The sequence below is a fragment of the Corapipo altera genome, unplaced genomic scaffold (assembly GCF_003945725.1).
Source record: "Corapipo altera isolate COAL_440 unplaced genomic scaffold, ASM394572v1 49, whole genome shotgun sequence".
Lineage (NCBI taxonomy): Eukaryota > Metazoa > Chordata > Aves > Passeriformes > Pipridae > Corapipo > Corapipo altera.
In genome coordinates, this window is record NW_020884879.1 from 19,462,392 (window position 1) to 19,488,113 (window position 25,722).

A 25,722-nucleotide genomic window follows, 5' to 3' on the forward strand; every position below is an offset into this window, starting at 1 on the left:
ATGCCAAAACCATATTTTAAATACAAGTTCTCTCTCTTACATATGTTTTAATTTAAAGCTGGAAGGTATGGGATATGACCTTGTGTGCATTCCAACAGTTAAATATTCCTAAACCAAAAGACCAACCAATTAACAAATTGCTTAATAAAATTATTTTTGGGGAAAATAAGTCAACCATGGAGACATGATGCAAAAAACCTGCCTATTAGACTACACAGATTAAAAGCAACACTTGAAAAACCATAATAAAAATTAAAAAAAAAATATTAAAATGGTAAATCACGAAGCTTCAGCTCCCCTTGCCACAAAACACAGAACCCACTTTATACTAATTTCTACCAGCTTCTGTCTTATTTGGACAATTGCCATTGTCCTCATACTAAAAATTCCGTATTTCAATATTTCAAAGATTGACTGCTGCTGACTTGCACCCTCCCCCATTCTTTCCTAGGGAGCTCTGAAAGGTGGTCTGCTTTGACATGTACATCATTAGACGGAAGAGGGGAAGCGAGGTATCAATATCAGAAACGAGCAATAGCAGGAAAAGAGTGTGGCAGGAAAAGAAAACATTAGAAACAGTTTGGTGTCCTGAAGTAAAAAAAATAATAATAATAATAATAATAATAACTGCCAAGTTGGGCTGAGAGAATCCTATCTAGAGAAACAGAGACGAAAACTATGATACATTAACTCACTGACCAGTTTTATCAAAGTAATAATATGAGAAAACTACTTATAGAGACTTTGATGAGCGTGCCTAATGTAAGAATTCTGGATCTGAGATTTAATGATCTTTTGACTATTATTGTAGAAATAATGTGCTGTTCAGGGACAGATAACATTATAGTAAAAAAAACATATATCCAGATTTTATCCAGCTTCTCATAAAAGTCTTCCTCAGAACAGAATGTAGCATTTCCACTTTTAAGAGAAATAGTGACTCTTGGGAAGTAAATAAAAAGTTAGCATCAGACTCATATTTAGGGTAGAAACCCAAGGTCCATCCTCAGCTACAAAGCAACCATACTTGCTTCAGGTAGAAGTTCTCCACAGACTACTTCATTTCGGACCCCACTACTTTTGTTTAGTAGTCAAGGGATTTCCACAAATGTCCGGGATTCAGCTCATGGTGCTTCTAGATACATCAATAATACAACTCCCATTAATTTTAAAGACAGACAAGCTAAATCAATGCTAAGAGCTTTTGAAAATCTTCTCCTAAAGGTTTTATATGACATTGTCCTGCCACTTAAATTATTCCAGGCATCACAAGAGTCTCAGGTTGCATTCCATAATTTGTTTGATCTAGTGGTTACTCTGTTTATTTAAAAATAAAAACTAAATTCCCAAATGAAATAAAAAGTTTAACTGGTTCTTTAGCTTTTATTGAATTCTTCTTAGGATGTCAAATCCTGTTGTTTGAAGTTCCACAGGATCAATGGGCAGTATTTGGCTAGCTTTTTTTTCATTCCAGTCTGCTTGGGTTTTCCCTCACAAAATTTCACTTCCAGGTTCAACCTCACTTAAAAGTTCAGGGTGAATTTCAGCCAAGTCCACTAACTGTGATCTGGTTTATGTTAAAGTCAGCCCATAAACTGCTCAAAACTGGTCCAGGATTCTTTTGAAACTGGGCTTAAGCTCTGTGTAAAAGCAAACTCAAGAAAATGTTTTGATGAGCCTAGGCTGAATATTTCAAAGTCTGTAAGGAAACCTGAAACAAACCAAATTCCAATTTGTTTGGAGCTTCATACTAAAAGGATTGTATCATTCTGTCAAACTGGCATTTTACCACAACTTTCACAGTGAAATATTTTTCTTCCCATAATTTCTCCCAAACCCCTTGGCTGCTGGAAAGAGTAATGTATTACCATGGATACAGATTACAGTGTAGGGTATGAAGGAGAGACTGGAGGTTACAGTGTATACAGACATTTCTTTGGAGTTAGCATAGAAACATTAATTTCAAGAAGATGATCTAAATAAACTGCATTTCTCTTTGTGTGTCTTTGGTAGTGCCACTTCTTTTCTGGAAAGCAAAGTGAAAAGCTTCACATTAAATCACTACTTGATTTACTTGGAGAAAGAGAGATTTTAAAATCAGTCATAAAATTGTCAATATTTTTCCTTTCAACTGGACAGGAAGAAAACTCTTGACTATTTTGTCCACTATTGAAACAGTCAGGCTTTCACACTGCTGCTTCGTCCATGACTGGGAGCAAACATGCTCATGTGCTCTGCTGTTTTAAAACCAGCCAACCCTCACTTCCCCATCACCATATGCAATAGTGAAAAACAAGTAAAGGGTAATCTGAAGTACAAAGACAAGCAGTGACAGACCTTCCAGAGAAGCAGGTAGGCTCTCTTCTAAAGGAGCTGGCTCTTCTAAAGATATGGACAAATAATAGGAGAATCAGAAGTGTTTTTTCTGGACTAATGGTTTCCAATAAGATCCCCCAAGCTATTTTATTGAAACAGCTTCATGGAATAATTCTGAGTAAAATCTTTAGGAACAAAAATGATAAAATTCCACAGAAGTTAGCCAGAAAACCTTTTCTTCTTGGAAAGATAAAATTTAAAAAATACCTTATTTTTATACATTTGAATCCATTGCATTTAATTGTATAGGATATTTTTCTGCTATACTTTCTAAACTAGTTCAATCCTATTAAAATATAATTTTCTACTCCCTCTATAGGACTGCTGTTAAAGTGATCACTGAAAGGGGTCGTGTACTGTCCAGAGAAAAGGCAAGAATCATGTTACTCATTCTGCCACTGGAAAATATTTACATTAAAATATTTGCACAACTGAAAATATTTCACCTTTATACTTGTGGTACAGCTGGTTTTGCTAGAGATGCTACAATATCCTTCCCAAAAAGAGAAGTAAATTAATATCCATAAAAAGCCCAATTGTGCTCCCATTCCAACCAGTGACAAGGCTTGTCCTCATCTTCCTGACAGCAGAATCTGTCCCAGAATAATCTGCAGCAAATTAGGTGACTGAAAATAGAAGGGTTAACAGGTTTATTTTAGAATTAACTTTTACTTAGGTGAAGATTAATATGTCAAGCTGAATACTAAGTAGATGTCAGTGCTAAAAGACCAGCACACTATAATCATGGGAATGTGTTGGAACAGACATTGATGTGTTGCAGCAAATGTTTCTGGAGGAAAGCATAGCGCTGTTTCTCCCCAGCTGTTGGCCCAGGGCAGCTCCCGAGCCCTGCAGCTGCATCACCAGCACTTTTCCTCCCAAGCTTTCCCTCCCAGTTGTAGCCTTCTCACAATCTGCTTTCTGCATCCTAGATTTCACCAACAGCAAAGTCCCATCACCATCCTCATGAAAACCAAGGTTCCTGCTCTCCATTAAAGAAAAATAACCAGCTTCCAAGCATCTTTAGGAAATAGAGGATAATAGTGTCAAAAAAATAGGAGACAGTGTCCTTTCTGGGACTCTAATCCTCTGCATTTTACTTAACAAAGGAAAGTCATACGACTTTTCATGTCAGGTAAGTCCTTAGCATTATCATTTTTAAAAATTGAGGAGCACTTACTGAATGCAGAACATGAGACAGCAGGGCCCAAATGAAAAACACCTCGAAATGAGGAATAGGAGGATTTCCTAAACCTGAAAACAAACAGCTCTATTGCAAGGCAAAACACTTCTACTTTTGCTTTAAAGAGACACAGTTCTGTCACAGCCTTTAAAGCTGCATTTTTAAGGGACACAATATACTTTTAAAATGGGAATTAATTTTCTGTTACTTATACAACACAGCAGACCTGAATTTTTCTCAGCACATCATCTTCATCATGATTTAGACAGCTGTAACATGCAGTCCATGCACTGGCCAGCAGTTTCCCAACCGAAGTTGTGTGTAAAGGGAAAAGCTTGGATGGGTGCTACTCCTAGGTCCAGAAAGTTTGGAAGGCAGGGCATCATTCATGACCAAATCAGACTCCTGTGTCTCAGATCTCTTCCGGTCAAAAGACAGAGACTTATTCTACAGTTTTCTAGAATGCTTTCCAAATTTGAGAATTCCTCATGTTTCACTGTATCTCCTGCAACCCCTCAGTCATCCCTTTGGCATTTGAAACTTCCACAAAGAGAGAAAGAAAGAGGCGAGGGGAGAAACATTTAAGTCAAGAGGGGTCGAGAGGATCCAGGGAACTATAGCCCTATCAGGCTGACCTCAGTGCCGGGGAAGATCATGGAGCAGATCGTCTTGAGTCCCGTTAAATGTCACATGCAGGACAATCAGGGGATCAGGCCCAGCCAGCCTGGGTTTTTGAAAGGTTCTGTTTCCAACATGATCTTCTTCTGTGGCAAGATTACTTGCTTAGTGTATGAGGGAAAGGCTGTGGATGTTGTCTATCTGAACTTTAGTAAAGCCTCTGACACCATTCCCCACAGCATTCTCCTGGAGAAACTGGCTGTTCGTGGTTGGAAGGGTGCACTGTTTGCTGTGTGAAAAACTGGATGGATGGCTGGGCCCAGAGAGTGGTGGTGAATGGAGTTACATCCAACTGGTGACCTGCCACAAGTGGTATTCCCATGGTTCAGGTTTGTTTAATATCTTTATCAACAATCAGGACAAGGGGATCAGTCAATTTCCAGATCACACCAAGCTGAGTGGGAGTATTGGTCTGCTGGAGGACAGGGAGGCTCTACAGAGGGAGCTGCATGGGCTGGATTGATGGACTAAGGCCAACTGTATGAGGTTCAACAAGGCCAAGTGCCGGGAGCTGCAACACGTGTCACAACAGCCCAATGCAACACTACAGAGTGGCTGGAAAGCTGCCCAGCAGCACAGAACCTGGGAGTGCTGATTGAAAGCAGCTGAACGTGAGCCAGCAGTGTGCCCAGGTGACAAAGAAGGCCAATGGCATCCTTGCCTATATCAGGAATAGTGTGCCCAGCAGGACCAGGACAGTGATCATCCCCTGTACTCAGCGCTAGCGAGGCTGCATCTCAAGTGCTGTGTCCAGTTTTGGGCCTCTCACTATAAGAAAGACGTTGGGGTGCTGAAGCATGTCCAGAGAAGGGCAGCAAAGCTGATGATGGGACTGGAGCACAAGTCATATGAGAGCTGGGGTTGTTTCGCTTGGAAAAAAAGGAGGCTCAGAGGAGACCTTATCACTCTCTACAACTACCTGAAATGAGGTTGTAGCAAGGTGGGGGTTGGTTTCTTCTCAAAAGTAACAAACAATAGGACAAGAGGATAGGCCTCAGTTTGTACCAGAGGAGGTTTAGATTGGATATTAGGAATACTTTTTTCACAGAAAGGGTTGTCAAGCATTGGTTCAGGTTGCTCAGGGAAGTAGTAGAGTCACCAACCCTGGAGGTATTTAAAGATGTATAGATATAGCATTTAGGGACGTGGTTTAGTGGTGGATTTTCCAGTTTTAGGTTAATGGTTGAAGTCAATGATCTTAAAGGTCCTCTCCAATGTAAGTGGTTCTATGATTCTAAGTGGAGCAATGAAACTTGAAATATATACAAATCTGCAAATTACCTATACGGAGGTGTGATATCAGAAATATACAACATTTCCCTTGACACTTAAACTGCCTGCCCTAAGCTGGCTGTGTTGTTTTAAGGTATTTATCACTGGAAAACCCTATAGAACATTTTTTACTTTCATAAATATACACACTTATCCCGATGTGCCTTAAAATTGTAAAAGGGAAAAAAAAGAGAAATGCTTTTAGTATCGCATCAGTTCATTTTCATCTTAAAAAATCAGCAGAATTAAAACCCATCCCTTTATCCTGGAATAATTTATTGGTGTTATTTCTGTCTCTGGAGAACAAAAGACTCTTAGTCTGTATGCTGCAAAACAGAGGCGCATTATAAGAATAAAAAAGCAGGACCACTGTAGGGTAGTACGAGAATTGAGAACAGCAGCATACTCATTTAAAGAAATCTCTTTCATTCACAATTCCCTAGTATATAGAGCAGAAGTTTGAAGGTTCTTTCGTGAGACTCTTAGCTTTAAATAGATTTACAAAAGTTTACACAGCTCACTAAGGCTTGGGGATCCTCCAAAGCTGCAGGCTTCTTCTGACTACTAGAGACAGGTTTTAATGAAACCTGCTGAAAGACACAGATACGGAGGCTGACAACCATCAAGAGGCAAAAGGATAGAAAGCAGAACATGCATCTGCAAACAGTCACGCCTCCAGAAACACGGACACATAGCACAAGAGCAGCTATATTGATTATCAGATAGCATTTGACACTGTTAACAGATAAGCTCTTAGGCCAAAGTTGTTGGTTATCACGTATGTATCACTGCACACTACTTTAGCTTTAATAGTCACTCTGACAGAGAGATGGAGTGAGGCAGACAAACAGGTGATTTTAGAAGACACAGGTAAAGGTTCTAACCTCTACACAGTTGACAACTTTGTTCAAGTGTTTCTTGAAAAAAACCCCATAATCAAACCAACCAACCAAACAAACAAACAAACAAAAAACCCACCAACAACAGAAACCCCCAACAACTATGAAACCTAACAAAACATCCCACACAGAAAATTATTGAGTCCAAAATAAAGTCCTTTTGAATGAGCAGTGGAGGTTGCCAAAGCATATACTAGGAGAAATAAGAAAGCAATTAAGACAACTTTGTTAAGGATTTTTAACCTGTCAGCAATACATGCCTTTTGTTCTTCAATCTTTTACGTTAATAAAATCAAGGCTAGTTTCCTTAGAGATGCTGAAGCTATTAGATATCAGTAAAACTTAATGTACCACAGGGACCCTGTAAGAAAAAATACACTTAATTGAGTGTTCAGAGCCAGAGACACCCATTGTAAGCATATTCTGGCAATTGAGATGTTATTGTTGTCAAGGTCTATCATATGATGATATAAATGCATCTTTTTTGAATGAGAGCACTGAGTACATGGGTGAAAAGATGGCTGTATTCCTTAAAAAGGGGGCTGAAGCTCTTTTGCGTTTTGTCATTGCCATCCGTAAGAACCAGTAGTGCCATTAATGGGATTACATTTCTAACGAATTCATGAGTAAATCTGATAAAAATGACTTTTTAAAATGAGATATGTTCAGCATTTCCTAGTCTAAATTTGCATTTCTAGTAATGTCTCTTCTAAATGGTAACCTTATTATCAGTCTTTCAGTACTGTGTTCAGTCCTTGTGAAGAAACAAAGACACTCCGCTCCTTTCCTTCTTACTTCATTTCTCCTCTCTGGATGAATGATGTATGAGCTTTTCCAAATGCTTTCAGCATATGAGGGCTCTATTTAGCTACACACTGGAAGTGTTAGGAATGAATGAAGACAAAGAACCCAAACAGCAGCACTAACAGTAATTCAGTCTCTGATTACTGATCCAAATTAGACTGGACAAACCAAGAAAGGCAGGGGTTTGATATGGGTTCTTTCAAATAATAGTGAGCTACAATAAAATCCATATTTATCTGATGTATTCTGTGCTCTACAGTCAGATTCTTGATTTTCAGTACATAGAAAAAAACCTGATACAAAGCTAAACTCCTCATGTTTTGTTCCAGGTTATTGATCTTTACTCAAAAACTTCTAACACTAAGTAGGGGCACATGAACTGGAGGAAACATTTCCCTCAGGGGACTTTTGTCCAAGGCTACAGTTCTCACACAACGGTTTTTATCAAGCATATACACCTACTCCCTTAGGGACTAAAAGTGCAGCCTCAAATCTCTTCAGGCTGGAAATCTCACCTTGCTAAAGAAAAGGTTTTGGATAACTAACAGAGGCACTGAAAACCTGCCCTCCCCCCCCAAGCTGAATATAGACCCAAAAAAAATATTCACAAGCTTCCCTATATACTTTTCTTTAGGAAAGGAAAAAGAACTTTTTTAGTGCTTACAGTCATTTTCAGAGAAAAGGAAAAGAAAGTTTTTTAGGCAGCAGACATGAGCAAGTTACTGTACTACTAGTATTTTTCAAAGTCACGCTGATAGAAAATGAAGCCGTTAAAGAATTAATGGATGGTAGGACAATCAAAGTCAACACAGTTTCATGAAAAGCAGATCCTGTCAAAGAAATATGATTTTTTTAACCTAATTTTTAGTGTGCTTCCCTTTCATAAGGAAAAAAAATACCTATCACCCCACCACTACTTTAGCGTTGGTCACAACATCTCCATTAACACTACACATTCTTAAACCAGCATTTATAAGACTCCACAGGGTATTTCCATCCTTTCCAGTCATCTTATACCTCGTAGTTGTATTTACATTCATACAAAGTCCTTTCATCCAAACTCCTCATCAGCTCTTCCTTATACAACTCCTTCTGGAAAGGTGTCTGTTCCAGCATGAATACCTTATTATGCCTAACTAATAACCTCCCCACCATTCCCTGGGGATAGACACACACACACACACACACACACACACACACACTAGCCCAGCATTGTACATATGAGCATAGGCTTCAGGGGTTTTTGAGCTTCCCTCTGAACAGTAAACATTACAACTCTTTCCATAAAATGTTACACTAGGCTAGCTTCCAAACAGAAGAATGCTAGAGACTAGTTTTGGATGTGTGAAAGCTTGATTTTTTTCCTAATATCCTGTGGAATCTTGCTCAAATTCCGTATCTTCTGTGTGCCTTAAGACACACAAATGAAGTGGGGAGAATTGCAGATGCAAAAGGGTATTTTGCATTGTTTGAGGTACAGAAAAGTATATGATAGAAAATAAAGCCTATAAATAAAAGCTACAAAAAAAGGCATATTAGGCTTCAAAATAAGGTATGTTGGAATAGTTAGGGGTCAGCATTGAAATAAATTTGGTTGTAGGCATTTCAGTTTCGAGATAAGATACGTTGAGTTGGTTAGGGGAAACTGATTAGTCATTTATATTCATTGGTAGAGAATGTTAGCATGAAGGGACATCTAGAAAAGGAGATACAGTTAGTTCACATGTAACTATTAATGAAAGAGGTGTTTTACACTGGGAACGCAAACTGGAGTCTGTATCAAGCTTCTTCTCTCTGTCCTACCCCCTGCTTAACAAGAAATATCACCTTTTTGCATCCAGCACCTCCCCAACCTGATTTCCACTAGCCATGCATCTTAATCCCCATAAGAGAAAAAGCATCTTCAGATTTTAGGGAGCTGTCTATAAAAATATAGGGGTATAGAAGAAGCCTTATTCTCTGGACTAATAAGATTTTGCTGATTGAGATTGGATGTATTCCAAAAGAGAGTTGTGTAAAGTTTTTCTTGATGGTCCCATGATAAACTCAAATGGCCTGAAAGATCACTGTTTCAGGACATAACCAGTTCCTTAACTGGACACCCAATGCATTTTTGTTAGACATTGCAGAGAGATAATCTGCCATGTCAGACACAGCAAAACTCTGTCTCATCTCCGAGTGGAGCACAGTTCAGTGGGAAGAGTGAATTTAGGCACAGGAACATTACTATCCTTGTGCTGCTTGGAAGTGTCAGTGGTTTGTGGTGATAATCCAAGTGTTTTGCTATCGTGCTCAGAGGACAATGAGCAAGATGCAGACTTGCACTAGTGCCTGAGCACTGGGCTTCCCCATCCCAGCCTGGTGGCAGCAGCATAAATGTCTCAACAGCTGCTTGCCTGGCAGGCCCCAAAGGGTGAAATTAAAGACACACTTTAAAGTTTCACATTTTTAAAAAATGCAGGACTTAGAAGCTGTGCATTTTTTCAGAACACCTGCCATCTGGGCTGTGATGCAGAGTGAGTTGAAGTCATACATCCTTATTACTTAAGCCAGGCTTTTCAGATCACAACAGACACTGACTCCTATTTCTTCTATGGATCAAACGTGGAAAATGACACATAAACTGAAAGAATTTGTAGACAGTAGCAAAACTGAGAATTCACATCATATCAGTGTGTTTCTGCTTCTTCTTTGTAAATTATGTACAGGGCCTCACATTGTTCACAGAAGGTCCAAAAGCAGAGTTTAGGGGAAAGGAAGGAGTATATATGGCTTTCCACACTTTGGCCAAATGCAAGGAGCTGAGGTATTTGTTTTTTTAATTATGAGAATCTTAACAGGCCAGTACAAAAAGGGATTTTCTACCCCCTCTGTTTTAATAGGTAGCTCCCCTATTCTGTCATTAATATGACACAGTGTGCTGAAACAGTTTTGCACTCAGGAGTAAGACAGAAGGATCCTCCTGTTATCTAGCAATGAATTACTGAAACATAAAGATTTGCATTATTAAATTTTCACAGAATGAGTCTGTGGATAATACAAAACTAAAGGAAGCTTAGCAGGATCCAGGGATAGCATCCAAAGTTCCCTCCTGTGAGGGAACAAATTTCTCAATGTTTTTCCCCCAAGTTTCATCAAACGTACTTCTTCCTAATAACAGACTATTATCTGTGTCTAGAGGTTATTTTAAGCCCAGCATTTAGATATTTTCTCTGTTCTGCTGATGGTCACAGGCAGAACAAGACAGTAACCTGTGAGATCAGTAGAAAAAAACGGCAGAATCCTCTGTGTTCTTACCTACATCTGAAGGCCTTGGTGTCTGTATGTTTTGGAACAAAGAAGGATAACTGGTCATTGATATACAGCTTGTCTGACCTTGATTAGGTCAAGTTGCATGTTCTTTTTAGACCTGGAAATGCAGTTCTGGTTTTTGGAGGAAAGCATGCTTTCTAGTGATAATGTTTGCCTGCTGTTGAATTAACATAATCGTGAAAAAAATCTTTGTATAGAATTTCTGAGACAAAGATGCTTTTCTCGGTCCTTATTGTATGGAGAGGGAATAAATATTTAACCAAGTCAGACTTCCCAGTTATTAATGAGACACCCAACAAGCATTCATTTTGCTGGCCAGCCTTGTAAGGGTTAATCACACATTTCCATAACCTGCTTACATAGCTCTTCTCTATATACCATGGATGACTCTGGAAGGTCAGGCTTACAGTATCCTGTATGCTCAGGCTCTAAAGCCCTGCAAAACACACATGACTCACATCTAATTGTTAGCATTTATCATTTTTATATTCCAAGTATACTCAATAAAATGGGATTTACTCTGTTGATGCGACAGTTGAAATATTTTTTGCTTAGATGTAAGCAAGAGGTTATGATCGCTCAGTTTTCTGATTGGTACAGGCACATTACAGCACCATGTTTCAAGTATAGAGGTGTTACAAGGGAATAGATGATAGAAGTCTTTTGAACAATAACTTTGTATGCATAATATATATAGAACTGTATATGCCCTCTTGAATTCAAATACGAAAATGCAGTCACATCTTATACAAACTTGTTCTAAAAGATGAGATGGAAACATACTCACCTAATGATAAGCGTCTGAGAGAGTTATAGCTCAAATTTGCTCACTAGTTTAGTAAGACAAAAGGGGGTTCTCTGGGCTAATTCTCTAACAGTCAATCAGTTGATTTCAACTAAAAGAGAATGAAAGCAAAAGAGGTCAAGAATTATTATAATATATATAACTACCTTCAGACATGAGAAACTATATTAAAATTACTGGAAAAATAGGAGAGAATGGACATGATCTGTTTCATTCATTAATTAGTTTTATACATCCTGCATCCAATTCTCATAAATGTATTCTAACTTTTGAAATAAAAAATCCTCAGCATTAAATGAAGGAGGTGTAGTCCAAACTCACAACCATTATATTCTGAGATGTGTTTCCCATACATTGCTAATATCCATTAGCTTTTAAAGATTAATTAGCACAAATTCTAGATCATTGTGGGCTGAACTATTTCCCTTCAGATTTTTTTAAAAGACTGAAAATGAACAATATGTATTTATGTGTGTCTTTACCCTACCTTCTGTGGGTTGTTTAAAAAGAGAATCACTGAATAAGCTCACATTCATTTGAAGGTTTTACGTCTGGGCTCTCAGAGGCCAGGGCCTTGAACTAGTTGCATCTATATTGCCTTTTGGCCAGAGCTCAGATCTCAGTCATTCTCATCAGGTATATGCAGTTTTTAACTCACAACAACAGTTGAGCACACTCCAAATAGCACAACAGATAATGAGCAGAGACTGCAGACTATGTAGTGTTTACAGTCAGGGTACCAGCTAGCAGCACACTACAGACATACATGCTATAAATACAACCTTTCATTATATGCATATATGTATGTTTTAACTAAGCAAACAAACTTATTTTCAGAAGTTGCATTTGAGTAAGGCAAAGAATATTCATCACCTCGGATTTGTCCTTCGCAGTGGCACCTTCAGTACAGTATATACAGACAAAGACTTTGGCATGACATCTGCCTCATCCCTGAAGTAAACATGGCTGTGAACACATGTGCTCTTTCTGTTTCTGTATTGTACTAGAGCAATGTATTCACCTATAAAAGTTCTGTGACCATTAAAATGCAGTGTGCTTTAAGGTTTCCCTGTTTAAGGAAGAAATTTACTAGGAGGAAGAAAAAAAAAATTACTTATTGTACATTCAGAAACAGGAACAGGAAAAGAAAAGGCTACTGTTTATTTTATGGGCAATGATTTATCAAACAAAGTATAAAATGCCTGACTCTACAAAGACCAGTGTGAAAGTGGCAGGAAAAATGGTGTATTCCTTTAGCTATTTCTAACAAAGATCTTGTTCCTATTAAGAAAACTGTAAACTACGTAGATACAATAGATACTTGCACTCACGTGCAGCTCCTACTGAAATAAACACAATTTGAAGATTCCTTTTATCCTAAGAACTAAAATCTCCTGCCCTCTGAAAACTGCACAGACACAATTCTGCTATGTCCTCTTATTTTGTTCATGCTAATAGAGAAAAAGTTCTGGGCAAGCAGATACCCTCCCTTATAAGTAGTTTTCTTACAACACATCCCAAGATTCAAACTGGACATATCAGACTATGTGCTATGCCAAATCAACTTTTTTTTTCCTAGGAGAAATGGGCAAGTTCCAGGGCTGAGCACAAATCGCTTTCTGCAAGTATTCACCAGTCTGTCCCCAGTGCTCAGTTACATTCGGCCAGAGAGATTATAGGAGTCTTTTGGTTGCCTGGATGGATGAGCATCCAGTTTAAGATAAACACTTGCACATTTGAATTTTCATGCGAGAATACTTGCCAGTATAACTGCAGATTTGCTTTCCACAAATACACAGACAAACCAGCTTGACTGTAAAATACTCATGAAACTGTGTGTGTTTGAAAACAAGTGCAATTAAATATGAAGGCAAACCCACTGCAGAATATTCGCAATGGCTGTTCACATCAGTTATTTTCTGCAGTAAAGGATCATACGTGCCTGTGATCCTACGGAAAAATATTATTTTTATATTAATGTTATGTGAAATGAAGTAGAATCATCAACTTCATTTGAGAAAAAATGGAAGAGGTAACTATAGGTGATCAGCAGCAAAAAGTCTCTTAGCCCCAAATTAAAAAGGCCAGTAGATAAAATTCTGTTTCAGCCTATTAGGTTTCTGTGGTTCTTTTTTGTCCTTTTTCCCCTCCGATCAGCTTTTTCCTTTTCAGGGTCCAGTAATGGGTTAATTATATGTAACACATGTTCTTGTAATCAGTGAAGTTTGTTTTCATCTAGGTACTCTTTTAAGAGGAACTTGCTTGTCTTCTCTGGTGTTGAAGCAGTAAGGAATTTAATTGGCAGCCAGAAACATTGTTACTGAAATATTCGAAACCTGAAGCAGATAGTTCCCAAATGTGTGACTTAGGCCAACTAAACTAACCCAGCACAGACTCAGGTCCTCCGGGATGACCTATTCCCTCCCAAAGCTTTAAAATGGAGAGTCACCAGCTCTGCTCCTCATTATTGTTGTCTCAACTTACTGCCCTAAAGAGAGGGGTAGTGGGAGGATGAGAGAGGTGCTAATCCACAGAGAAAAATACAAAAAGATTTACACCAGAGCTGAGTAAATATGGGTAAAGGAATGAACCCAACGTCTTTTCGAGCAAAATGCTCTGTAAGTAATTTGCTTGATAAAACACAGCTCACATTTGGGCGGGGAGCTATGTTAGCAGACAGAGTGGAAATAGCATTAAACCTCCTTTAAGATGGTTTGCATAATGTCAAATAGGTTAAAGAAACCCTGCTTCCTAAATTAAAGCCATATTACTCTTAAAGGAAAAATTTACTTTGGACAATAGTAGTGGAAAGAATGACTAAATAATATAACTGTAATTAATTATTCACACGTGAACAGCATATAATGTTTGTGATTGCCCACAGTGTGTAATGTACAGAGGGAAGTAATTGATATGCGCTTTTGTATTGTCTGGGCCACCGAACAGTGCCAAACCAGGGAGGAAAGGGGAAGCACGTGTTCAGGGTTTGTGCATATGGGAAGGCCCATTGCAGCTTTAGACAGATCTCCAGGAACATGTATGTCAAGTCAAGAATTCTTCAAGAATAACTGCTGAGTTCCCCCTTCCAAACCTGTCCCCCCACAGCTTCTCCTCCCTCCAGGGGAAAAAAAAAATCCAATTCCATAGTGTGGTTATCTTTAGGGCACCTTACACAGAACAAAAACCCCTAACTGGAACCAGGACCTGGACCTGTCTTTGAGGAGAAAGCAAAGATTTCCAAGTGCCAGTCTTCCTCTCTTGATCTTATATACTTCTGTTGTTAGTGAAAACTGTAAAACAGTATTTACAAGCTTCTGCACAGCATGAGGCTGCCCGTATGAAGCACGGCAGAGAAGAGCTGGTTCTCTATACAACAGTGCAACCTAGTGGCTCTCAATAAAAGCTCTGCCGTTCAGCCACAAAGCTGTTTGGCATCTTTTGCTGATATGTTAGTATTTGAAAAACAGTACTTGCATCAAATCGTCCTGCTTTACAAGTCATTCGGTTACATAGTTAGGACGGGCATGGGATAGAGGTCTCTTCAATAGCATCCCAGAAATTCAAAAATGTTGGCATAACACACGCAATGAATTTTGGGACGGTAAATGGTAGGTTGACATTGGGTTGCGCCTTGCAGGCTATCACTCAAGTTGTGTAATTTATGCAACTGGTTTTGACAAAAGTAATGTGATTATTCATGTGTGTAAGGACTTCTGTCTTGCTTAAAGGTTACTGGACCAGACCCTGAACCAGAAATTCTTCAGAAAGCTATCATCAGTACAAAAGCAGGGCTACTGACTGGCTTGAAGTCATCTGCTCTAAGAGGGATAGGTATTTATTGCAAACTGGTGTTAAGTTTGCCCACACTGTTTGGAGGATTTTAGATTTGAAGGATACAGAATACTGCAAGGAGTGCAGTAATGGCAACTAGGGCAGTGTTGTAAATTCCATTAAATAGAAAATATTGTCTAAATAAAGGCTTGATCCAAAGCCCATTTAAAAGTCATCGCAGGGAGGGTGCTTTAAACGTTCTGATCTGCCCATTAGAGAAAAGCGGGGGGGGGGGAGAAACAGCCTCATTTAGTGCTGACACAATGTTTTCAATTCAGATCATTTGTAATAAGATGCTCTTTAGCCAAATCATTTAAGTCATTTGGAAATCATTTAGAATTCTCTTTCAGAGCAATTAGTAAAAAGCTAAAAGCTTCAAATGGTTCTTTGTGGTGGTTTCATAATTATTGTTTTAAACCGAAAAGTATCACCTTAAAGCAGAAAAAGAAAGCTATTCATTGCAACTGAAAGTTTCTGCACATTCTGGAGATCTGAGGGATAGAGAAAAGGTGACCTTTTCCAGATCTATGCATTCCATATAACAATCTTTTCCTGCCTCCCGAAGAACACACTGGGGAGGAAATCATTCACTGTACTTGTTTATATGAGATGTTATAGTAAGAATTAAATGTAATTTAGTAGGACAATAAAATCTTCTCAAGTACTGATATTCGACACAGTATTGTTGTGTTTGGGGTGGATTTGGGGATGATTAAATGAGTAAATCACACAGATCTGAAACATTTTTTTTCACCTCCTCAGATGGCATCTTGATCGTGCATGCACTGTGAACACCAAAAGCCTATAGGTCAGACCTGAAATTATAGCTAAAACTCAGGTCCTGAGGTACATGGACTGTTTATATCGATGAAAATTTATGATCTCTATACCTTAAATCCCCGGCCTCTCTTTTACATTGACTTCTTTACTATTTGCTGCTTTATTTTATGGTGATCCCTTGCCCTCTATAAATATATCACAGTTATTTAACCCTAGATCCCAACCATAGTTTTCAGTATTTCAGGAGGGATCTATTTGTTACATAGTCTGCTACTGGGGGGTTTATAATCCTATATATTAGTAGCTATTATTTTACTGAAGTTAAAAATTTTCAACTATTTTCATCTTCTCATTTAACTTGATGCTATTTGGTATTACTGTCAAGAACAGAAAACTGTCTGCTGTTTTTCTAAGATTATATTGAGGTAAAAATCTTCTTTAATCTCCTGCAGTGATTGAGTTATTTTCTATTAAATATTTATCAGTGGAAAAATGAATAAATTTAACTGTAATAAATTATAGTTTGGCAGACTTAATTGCCTATTGTTATTTTAAAAAAAATCAGCCTTATAAAAATCTGACCTAATCCTAGAAACATGCCATGGAGTAATTAAAGTTTTCTGTGGGGATAGACTGCAATAATTATCTTGTTTTGACTGAGCTTCTTATTATTTTAGCTTGAAAAATAAAACTGAAAAACAGGAAAGGCATATAGATTCACAAAACCTATTGTCTGATGTTAAAATTGTTAAGAAAATATGAGTCAGTATTATGCAAATTCTGACCTAATCCCAGCAACATATTGGTAGGTAATTTTATTTTTCTTTAAAAGGGGACAGACCCTACAATAATTATGCCTTGTTAGTGTCCACATTGCTATATTTTTGATTTATGTATTTTTGTGGGAGCTGACAGATAAGCAAGAAAAATTGACATATTATAAACTAATAAAAATAAATAATATCTGAATCTGCCTAGCAGCAATGCACATTGGGAAGCTAAATCAATGCATTAATCACACAAATTTTGAGTAAAGTATAGTTTGTGCTAAATGAAAAACTGACCTATAACAAACAGAGCTAAATGTTGAAATCTTAGCACTACTTGGATTTGGCTTGCCTTAATTCCTGAGGTCAAACAATGTAAGAATTTGACTTACACTATTTTTCTGATTATCCTGCACAATATTGCAGGACAAATTTGTGCCCTGTTCATGTTTCTTATGATTTTAATAACCTTCCACCTGTTAGAGCTGTCTTGTTCCCCAAGGAAAGAAACAATCATCTTTAAAAGAAAAATTTGGTTAGCATCTTTCTCTCTCTCTCTCTCTCTCTCTCTCTCTCTCTCATTGTGTGTGTGTGTCTCTGTGCGTGTGTGTTTTAGCAAAGCATTTATTTTAGGGTACTTCTTTACTAAAATGCTCTTGCTTTTCTGTGTGAAACATTGCCTGTTAAGTGCCAGAATGGAAAAAAAAAAAAAAACCACACATAATTTTGGTATCCAGTAACCACGGGGTCTGGGAGTTCTGCTCTAGTGCACAAGTGTTGTGGACAAATTGACAATGTAAACATTACAGAAATGAGCTCAGGGTTGGGCAGAATCTAAGAACTGATATTGTGTAACACAAGTGGTAGGAAACTGATGAACTGTTTGCAGTATCATGCCTTGCTTCAGGCTTCTGCCCATATAATCTTATTGTACTGACACATGTGTTGACTGGCTGGCCAAATCCAGATGTGTTAGTAATAGCACCAAAGGTGCCTGGGTATGAATTTTTCTGAGTGATTGCAATTTAAACATAAAGAAATTATCAAACTATTGTGAACAAAGGACATAGAGATCTCATTGTCTTCTCTCATGCCATCTGCAAATACCACTGCATATCATCCTGCTTTGGCATTTCCAGAGTAATCTGTTGCTTTAAGGGCTTTAAAGAAAGGATTGCACAAGCTTGGTGGGAAAAAAAAAGAAACAAGGTCTGGAAAATTGCTCAGCTAAAAGACAATTCCCTCTGCAGCTTCCAGCTCCTAGGTAAAACCCATTCCTCGCAGGCTCACAGGCTGCATATCTGCTCCACTGACTAGGTCTGGGAGCACTGTGCAGCACAAGGTGCCCAGCAGTGTGATACCTGTCTTGCTCCTGGTAGCCAACTGAGCAGAGCACGAGCTGAGGCTGCCCACAACCTCAGTAGGTGACACCTTCCAAGAACACCAACCTCAGGTTCAGTTGGCATGTAATACACGTGGTCATGGTATATCACAGAACCATGGAATCACAGAATAGTTCAGGTTGGAAAAAAACCTCCAAGATCATTGTGTCCAACCATTAACACAGTACCATCATGTTTTCCACTAAACCATATCCCCAAATGCCACATCCACATGCTTCGAACTTGTCTTCATAGCCCCTTGAGGGCTGCTTTGTGCCTGCTATTGCCATGCAAATGCATTTTATTTAATGTGTCATTTCGACGAAAGAACTGAGGGAGATCAAATGACACTGCCAAGTGATGAGTTCAAAATAAAAGATAAAAAAAGAGCAGTATATAAAAATGAATACAAATGAAGTAGTTTTTCACACAAAAGCATTTAGCACCACCCATGAGTCAGATTCAGGGGTGAAAGCCAGTTGGCCCTAGATATTGGTGGCAAAGAGCACTCAAAATTTACATTAATTCAAAAGGTAACAATTTTTTGCAGAAAAAGGTATCAAATGCCATAAAACCAAAAAAGACTGTAAATACAGATATAAGGTATACGAACATACAACCATTTGCATTCAGATATATGTACCTGAATACACATTTGGCAAAAGCAAATCTTCTCAAGAAGGTATTTCAAATCCTTCCCTGACTTTGTTATTTCCCAATGACTAGCCCGCCTCATCAGCATATTTGGTATATGAATCCAAGACCTAAGTATTTAGCTCTCACAGCAATAATGCAGGTATGAAGCTCAGAATTCAGGACTACACGCCTCTTTTGATGATATCCCTGAGTTAATGGTACAATCATTATTTCCACCATGTTACTAAAGGAACATCCTGGTTCAGGGTCTTTCATCACTCACACTGCAGTGCAAATCAGGGAGAGTTAGGTCATGTAAGATAAGAATTGTTCCTAAAATATCTAATACAGTTTTTCATCTGTATTTCTTCAAAGAACAGCTGAAATAATATAATTGATTTCATTAACTGAATCTACTCATGAATCTCATAAAAATATACTAACAAAGGTCATCTAGTACCTCCATACAGACTGCACCTATAGAATCACAATTATCTTGTATTTTTCTATCATTTCAACACATGAAACCACCAGTGCCAAGATGCATTTCTTCCAAGACAAGGGAGCTAATCATGAGTCTCAGTGGGGAAGCTTGCAAGAAGCATCTACCAGGGAGCCCAGTTTTGGAGCCCACTGGCTTCCCCACTCGAATTGTGAACTTAGTCTGCTGGAAAGGATTGGAAGCAGAACAGCCTCTTTATCCACTTTTGTACCATGAGCAGAGGAGCAGTAGGAGCTGTGCTTTCTCATAGGACATGGGACTTGGAGCCTAACAGCAGTACGAGAGGGGAGGAAGAACAAGAACTGGTGATGGAGGGAGTTCTGGTAGAGGTCTCAGTAGAGTAGTTCTCTGTGAGAAGAGGTGCTGGAGAAATAAATATCAATTAATGGTAACAGTTTTAACAGCTGGTTAAACCAACACCAAATTCATTAGGCAAATAACTGCTAACTTATTAGCTCTGGCACTGCTCAAATAGCTCTCTGTCCCAGATACATACAAGGTAGCAGACATTCTGCCTGGATGACAGGACTGTACTGCTGGTGTTTAGGAGTCCATGGTGCAGAAAAATGTGTACAGTGTGGTAGAACAAGCAGACCCACATTTCTGACTCTAGACACCTTCAAACATCATGTTACTTATCAAAATGTGTAAACATGCTTCCACCAAGCCAAGGGCCATTAGAACCCAATGCTTCTCAAAAGCAAAGCATTGCAAGACAATTTTAGTAAATATCTGCATTAACAAATAAAAGAGCAGCATTTTGACACAAGAATATCCTACATAATCTGAGATGATTTTGGCACAGAGTTGTTTATAGCAAAACATTAAGTTCAGCTATAACACCAGCTGACTTGTTCTCTGGAAACTCTATTCCCTGAAAGGTAGCATTACAATTAAAGAGTGAAGAGTATTTCAGCTGACATAGCATTCCTGCTATAGGCACAGTCAATCAAGAGAAAGGCCAAAGTAACAGTCAGATAAAAGACTAATAAAGCTACGAATGACAATAAAAGTCCACTGAAAGCTTTATTAGATGGTGAAAACCTAGCTCAGAACATAAAACAGCCCTTACGCAGAATAACCCCCAAACCTTTTACCACAGCTTGCAATAGATGTCACACTGTGCTGGTGAGGGCCCTGAAAAGCATAACATACACCAAAAAATCAAGGCCCAATCAGAACTGCAAATAGACTGGTATGCTGAGTAAGTTGCTTTATTGTAATATTCTGTGACAGAGGTTGGACTTTCCCTGAACTCCCTGGGAACAGCAATTCCTTAGCTACCTTTTCTAATCTGTAGATCTCAAATCACTTTGAATGAAATAAAATGTCCCATTTTTCACTTTCCAGAAAGGGAAGCTGAGGCATAGAGGGATGTTTTAACGCTTCATTATTAATATCTCTTAAGTAATTTAACCCTCAAATTATGGGAAGTTGTTGTCTGGCCTAAGCAAATTCATGTACATATACTTTTTTAATGTATTTCTGGACATCCCACAAGTTTTAAGATTCAAATTCTTATGGTCAGGACATTCGCATGTTGGTACCTTTTTTGTGTCAGCAAAACAGGTATGCTACTTTCTTGTTAATAATGTGTATTTTTTTAAAGGAAAACATGATATGAAATTCTGAATTTCATATTTTTCTTTATAGTTATAATGGTTCTCAAAAATATCTTCTGAGAAACTGGCACACAGGAGTGTATCATTCTTTCACTTAGTAAAGTACAGCTTTAGCAAATATTAAAAATTTCTGCAAGATTAATACTGTACCAAGTTGAATTTATTTTGTGTTATTAGAAGCAGTCCTAGCAGAATTAACACTGCCGTGTTCAACAATATTTGGAGGCAAGAGAATAAGTGAACATGTGAAAGCTAAACCACAACACAGCAAAGCATACAGTCTTTCTGCACCAAAAAGGTGAATGTTAGGATGGTGGTGTAACCAGATAATTCAGGGACTCTAGTAAGAGGATAGAAGACTGGGAGACTGGTACTCATGCTAATAGATTAAAGTAACTGGGGCTCCTGTGTTTTGCACTGTACATATGCTTAATGCATATGTGCTTGGTGCAGTGAGGTATTTAAGCATCTTTTGAGTACTTCTGTCCAGTCAGAGCTGGGGAGAGTTTACCTTCTTTGCAAGAATAATTCACAGTAAGAACTGCTCCTAGAAGGCATCATGTGTGAGATTTCACCAGATTTCTTTCCCACACGATACCTCCTCCAGCAATACCAAAACAGGTTGTGTAACCTGACACAGCCCCCCTGTGTACCCTTAGTTTCATCTGACCCTGCTCTTGGCTGCCAATACAACCTCACATTTTTGCATATTATGAATTAAAGTAACCACCCCACAAAAAATTCATAATTTTTTCTCAGCATGAGAGAAATATCACAGTGGTCCCAGGGAAAACATCAGCCTAAGTAGGTAGTATACATATGGTCAACTTAGTCTAGTGGAAGCTAAGGCTCAGGCTATCAGGTTGTCTCTGGATCCATACTCGGCAAGAAAAATTGGCAATAGGCAGTGATCCTTGAACCATTTCGGTTTGGGTTGTTTTTTGGTTTTTTTTTAAGTCCTCTTATATTTGTACAACAGATTCAGTGGTTTCAAGGAAGCTCCTAAGAAGAAGTTTCCCTGCTATCAGGTGAATTCTATATTAGGTCTTGGCCCTTCAGCTTAATATTCCCATTAAGGTGTCAGTTGCAGGGACAAAGCCGCCCGTTAGAATCGCATAATTATGCTAAAGAACTGAGGTCATAAGACCCACTGTGCAAAAATGTGGGAGATACAGCCCAAATAGTTTGCAATCTAAATAAACAGAGTCCTCAAAAAATAACAGAAGGACACAGAAAGATGAATGGACTTGCAAAGGGTTCATAGCAAAGAAGAGGTTGACCTAAGACTAACACACAAGGCTCTTGGCACTCATTTTTTCTTAATTTCAGTTAATTATATTTTACTAAGTCTGAAAAAAAAAAAAAAAAAGAAAGAAAAACATCATTAGAAGTGTTGGAGTTACCATCTTCAGAGATATTCAAAACCTGTCTGGACATAGTTCTGGGCAACAAGCTAAAGGTGGCCCTGCTTGAGCAGGGGGTTTGGTCAAATGTCCCATCCAACCTCAACTATGCTATGCTTCTGTGAACATTAATAACTCATTTTATTTTTGAAAATTAGTAGTTTTGCCCAGATTTAAGCCACTAAACTTGAACACAAACCTCCATATTTCTACTACCTGAAATTACATATGTATACATAGTTACATATATAAGGTATTTTTTATATATTTAGCAACTACAATAAAAAATCTTTTAGCAATTCTCTTAGCAGGCTCCCCCTTTTTAGATTTAATAATGTTGCGAGCAAAGGAAACATCTGACTTTGGAATTATATCAACACAAAGCGGTTACTTTTGGCTTCTAAATATGATAGATCATATAAAACATCTGCAAGTCATTGGTTGGAGCACAGATTAGAAGGAAAAAGTTCTAGGATATTATGCATATGTACTATTCATTAGGCCTTAAGTCCAATTTAAGCAGCATGCAGTCCATGTGCATTGGTTTATAATGAGTTACTTTAATGGACAAACAAGGTGAACACTGTTCAGACTAATACCTGTAGAACTCGCTCCAGTTGGCACCTGCTAAGCACTACACATTCTGAAAGCATTCTGAAAGCATTATTCCAAATGCTTCAAGAACTTCTGAACACCTTTTTAAGATGCAGGTGTTTTCAAATTATGTATAAATTCTTCAAAAGATCAATTAAATTTCCCAGACTTTATGTAGCTTGTTAGATTTGGGGGCAGGGGTGTTGGAGGGGTATTAAATAGCAAGAGTCTGGAGATAGTCTGTTTATTTATGACACAATCAATTAGTGCTTACTCTTTTTGTGTGAGGAAATATTGTTTCCAGTTCAAACAAGAAAAAAAGATTAAGAATAGCTTTAAATATTTCTTAACATATTAGAATATGAAATGGGCAGCTAAGGGAAGAATGCCATTACCTTCTCTGTTTTTTATTCATTTTGATCGTCATTGCCGAAGAAAACCTGAGTCATGAAATGCACCAACAAAGATGTTTCCATAGGGAAGAGGAACCACGAAGTCTTAAATGAAAAAACAGCAACCTATTTAAAAAAATAAAAAAAGACAGAGAGAAAAAAAAAGAGATGTATCGAACTTCTTTACACAATTAAGCAGCATTTACAGCCAGATTTCGCAAAGCTCAGCTCAGTTATGAATAATCCACACCCAATATGAGATACAGAGTGCATCACAGAGTATCATGGAGCATTTTCTATACTGCACAGTCATCACATCTTGTGGAAGGACACAGCTAGGGCGTGACACACTGTGTCACAGAGCTTTAAAGTCCCTAACCAGAGAAGAGATGTGCTTTCTTTTCTATGTTTTATCTCAAATATTGGAAACAAGTACTGTTCTTTACACAACACTAATGACACGTGCTTTTCTATTCCAACTTATCAGGCTAGATTTGTCAAACCAAAAGACAGAATTTATCTACGCACATTTATTCTGAAGCAATTAGTTCACCTGAATAACAGTAAAAATTAAATTTTAAGATAATGTTTATTTTTTCATAAATAAAGATATGTAAAGATTCAAGAATAAATTACAGCAATTTGAAGAGGACTCAGAAGCTATTGTCACCCAAAGTCTGATACATGTATACACAAAAACATTTCTGGTATAAAGGATTGAATTCAGGGTTGTCTTTATTCATGTAAATCTTTTAACTGCGACCGCTTCCTTCCTTCTCCCTCTCCTCCTCCACCATCCCCACTCTGCATTTCTCCCTAAATCTCACTTTCTCTTCTTCAAGTCAAGCTTCCTTTGAGATAGCCCTACAAAGTGGCATGCTGGCATTCCTTCATTTTTCTTTCTCTTGACTGCAAATAAGGATGAGTCAGGTCAGGAAGGACTTTCTGGGTTTGGGTTTTCTTTATTTTTTTCCACCCCCTCATAAGAAGAAGCTCTCATACTTTTAAAGACTGCTTATCAATTCCTACCCATAAGTTCCACAAGTGTATAAACGTGTGAGTGCACGTGTCTACATGTAAATGTTTATATTTATGGAATAGCATAGCATACCATAGAGTATAATAGAATAGAATAGATGTATGTATGTGTCTTTCATGATGCTTGAGCATATCTGACTTCTGAGACAGCTTCAGAAAGGTCTTAGGAGGGGAGGTACAACCCTTGCCACAGCAAGGAGTCAATCTTGGATACTCCCTGCTGGACATCGATATCTCTCACTCTGACCAAGGAACACAAAGGTGTGATTTAATGTATAAGGCCATGAAATAAGCAGATCACAGGTGTACTAATTATTTTTCTTTTTCAGAGGGGGGATCAGTGCTTATTTGTGTCATTTAATTGTTTATTTGTTTGTTTTCTTTAGTACTAAAAATTAATTTACAGATGGATCAGCTCTTTTTGACACCAGACCATAAATTCTGGCACAAAGTCATAGTAAGAACAAATGGTAAGCAATTGGATCACTCTTTTCAGTGTTGTCTTGGTTTAAGCTGGTGTAGAACCATATCCTACATCCCCCCATCTCACATATAGAGTGAACCTGTGCTAAAAGGTGAGTACAGAGAATCCCCTTACATTTCCAGGGCTCTGGCCATTCACCTGTTTGTCTGTCTGTCAATTGCTTAATTATTTTTTTTCAAATCATTTTGATTTCAATTGGCTAGACTTACCAGGGGTTTAGAAATTTCCAAGTCACAAAGCGTACACAAGCTTCTGTGAAAAATGGCATCTGTGCTTTGGGAGACTTAAAGAGCTCAGCATGAGAAAATCATTTTAAAAAGCAATATGAACTCAAGGGTTCTCTCTTGTCTCTGACCAGTGTGCACAACTGGGCCATCAACACAAGATGTTCAAAATCAGCTTGGTATTGTTCTCCCTCTTGTGTAGGCTCCTCCTCCGGGAAGATAAGGGTACTGTGTTAGACTGTTTGAGACATGAAGGAAAAATAGAAGTTCATGTCAGGAAAGATAACTGAGATCATGAGGAAAAACTGAGACACTTATGGTCTAGGTATGGGTATGCAGAACACAAATCCACTTAATTACATCTACAGTTTGGGGGAAAATTTGTTAAATTATACTCAGTAATTCTAGATGTTGCAAATAACAGTGTTCTATCTGTTACTTTTGTTTAGGAAAGTGAACTTTAAAACAGTTGAAAGAATTTTTAGACCTGGTTTTATTATGACATACCTACTCACATCATGGCACGGCGCCACCTGGCCCTGCGCCCGGAAGCGCCCGCATGGCGCCGCCCAGTCCACCCTGAAAGTGGGTGCACAGGCCCAACCCCAGGCACGTGAGCTCCAGCCCCGGGCGGGGAAGGAGAGAGAGAGAGGGAGAAAGAGAGAGAGGGGGGGAGCTTCGCCAGTGCAGACTGTGCCATCGTGGGAGATGAGAGGGGGAGCCCAGAACACACAGAAG

At 38.3% G+C, this 25,722-nt stretch overlaps 1 long non-coding RNA gene across 3 annotated transcripts; it reads right to left on the reverse strand.

Moving 5' to 3' along the window:
- Positions 1 to 22,167: 22,167 nt before the first annotated feature.
- LOC113945117 lies at positions 22,168 to 25,416 on the reverse strand. Of its 3 annotated transcripts, XR_003526948.1 has the most exons (4): positions 25,116 to 25,416; positions 24,970 to 25,028; positions 23,242 to 23,343; positions 22,168 to 22,198 (listed from the first exon to the last, which is right to left on the reverse strand). It is a non-coding gene; the product is annotated as an uncharacterized LOC113945117 (long non-coding RNA). The 3 variants fall into 3 exon arrangements; XR_003526947.1 differs by having other exon boundaries at positions 24,970 to 25,416; XR_003526949.1 differs by lacking the exons at positions 22,168 to 22,198; positions 23,242 to 23,343 and adding an exon at positions 24,066 to 24,147.
- Between the last annotated feature and the right edge of the window lie 306 nt (positions 25,417 to 25,722).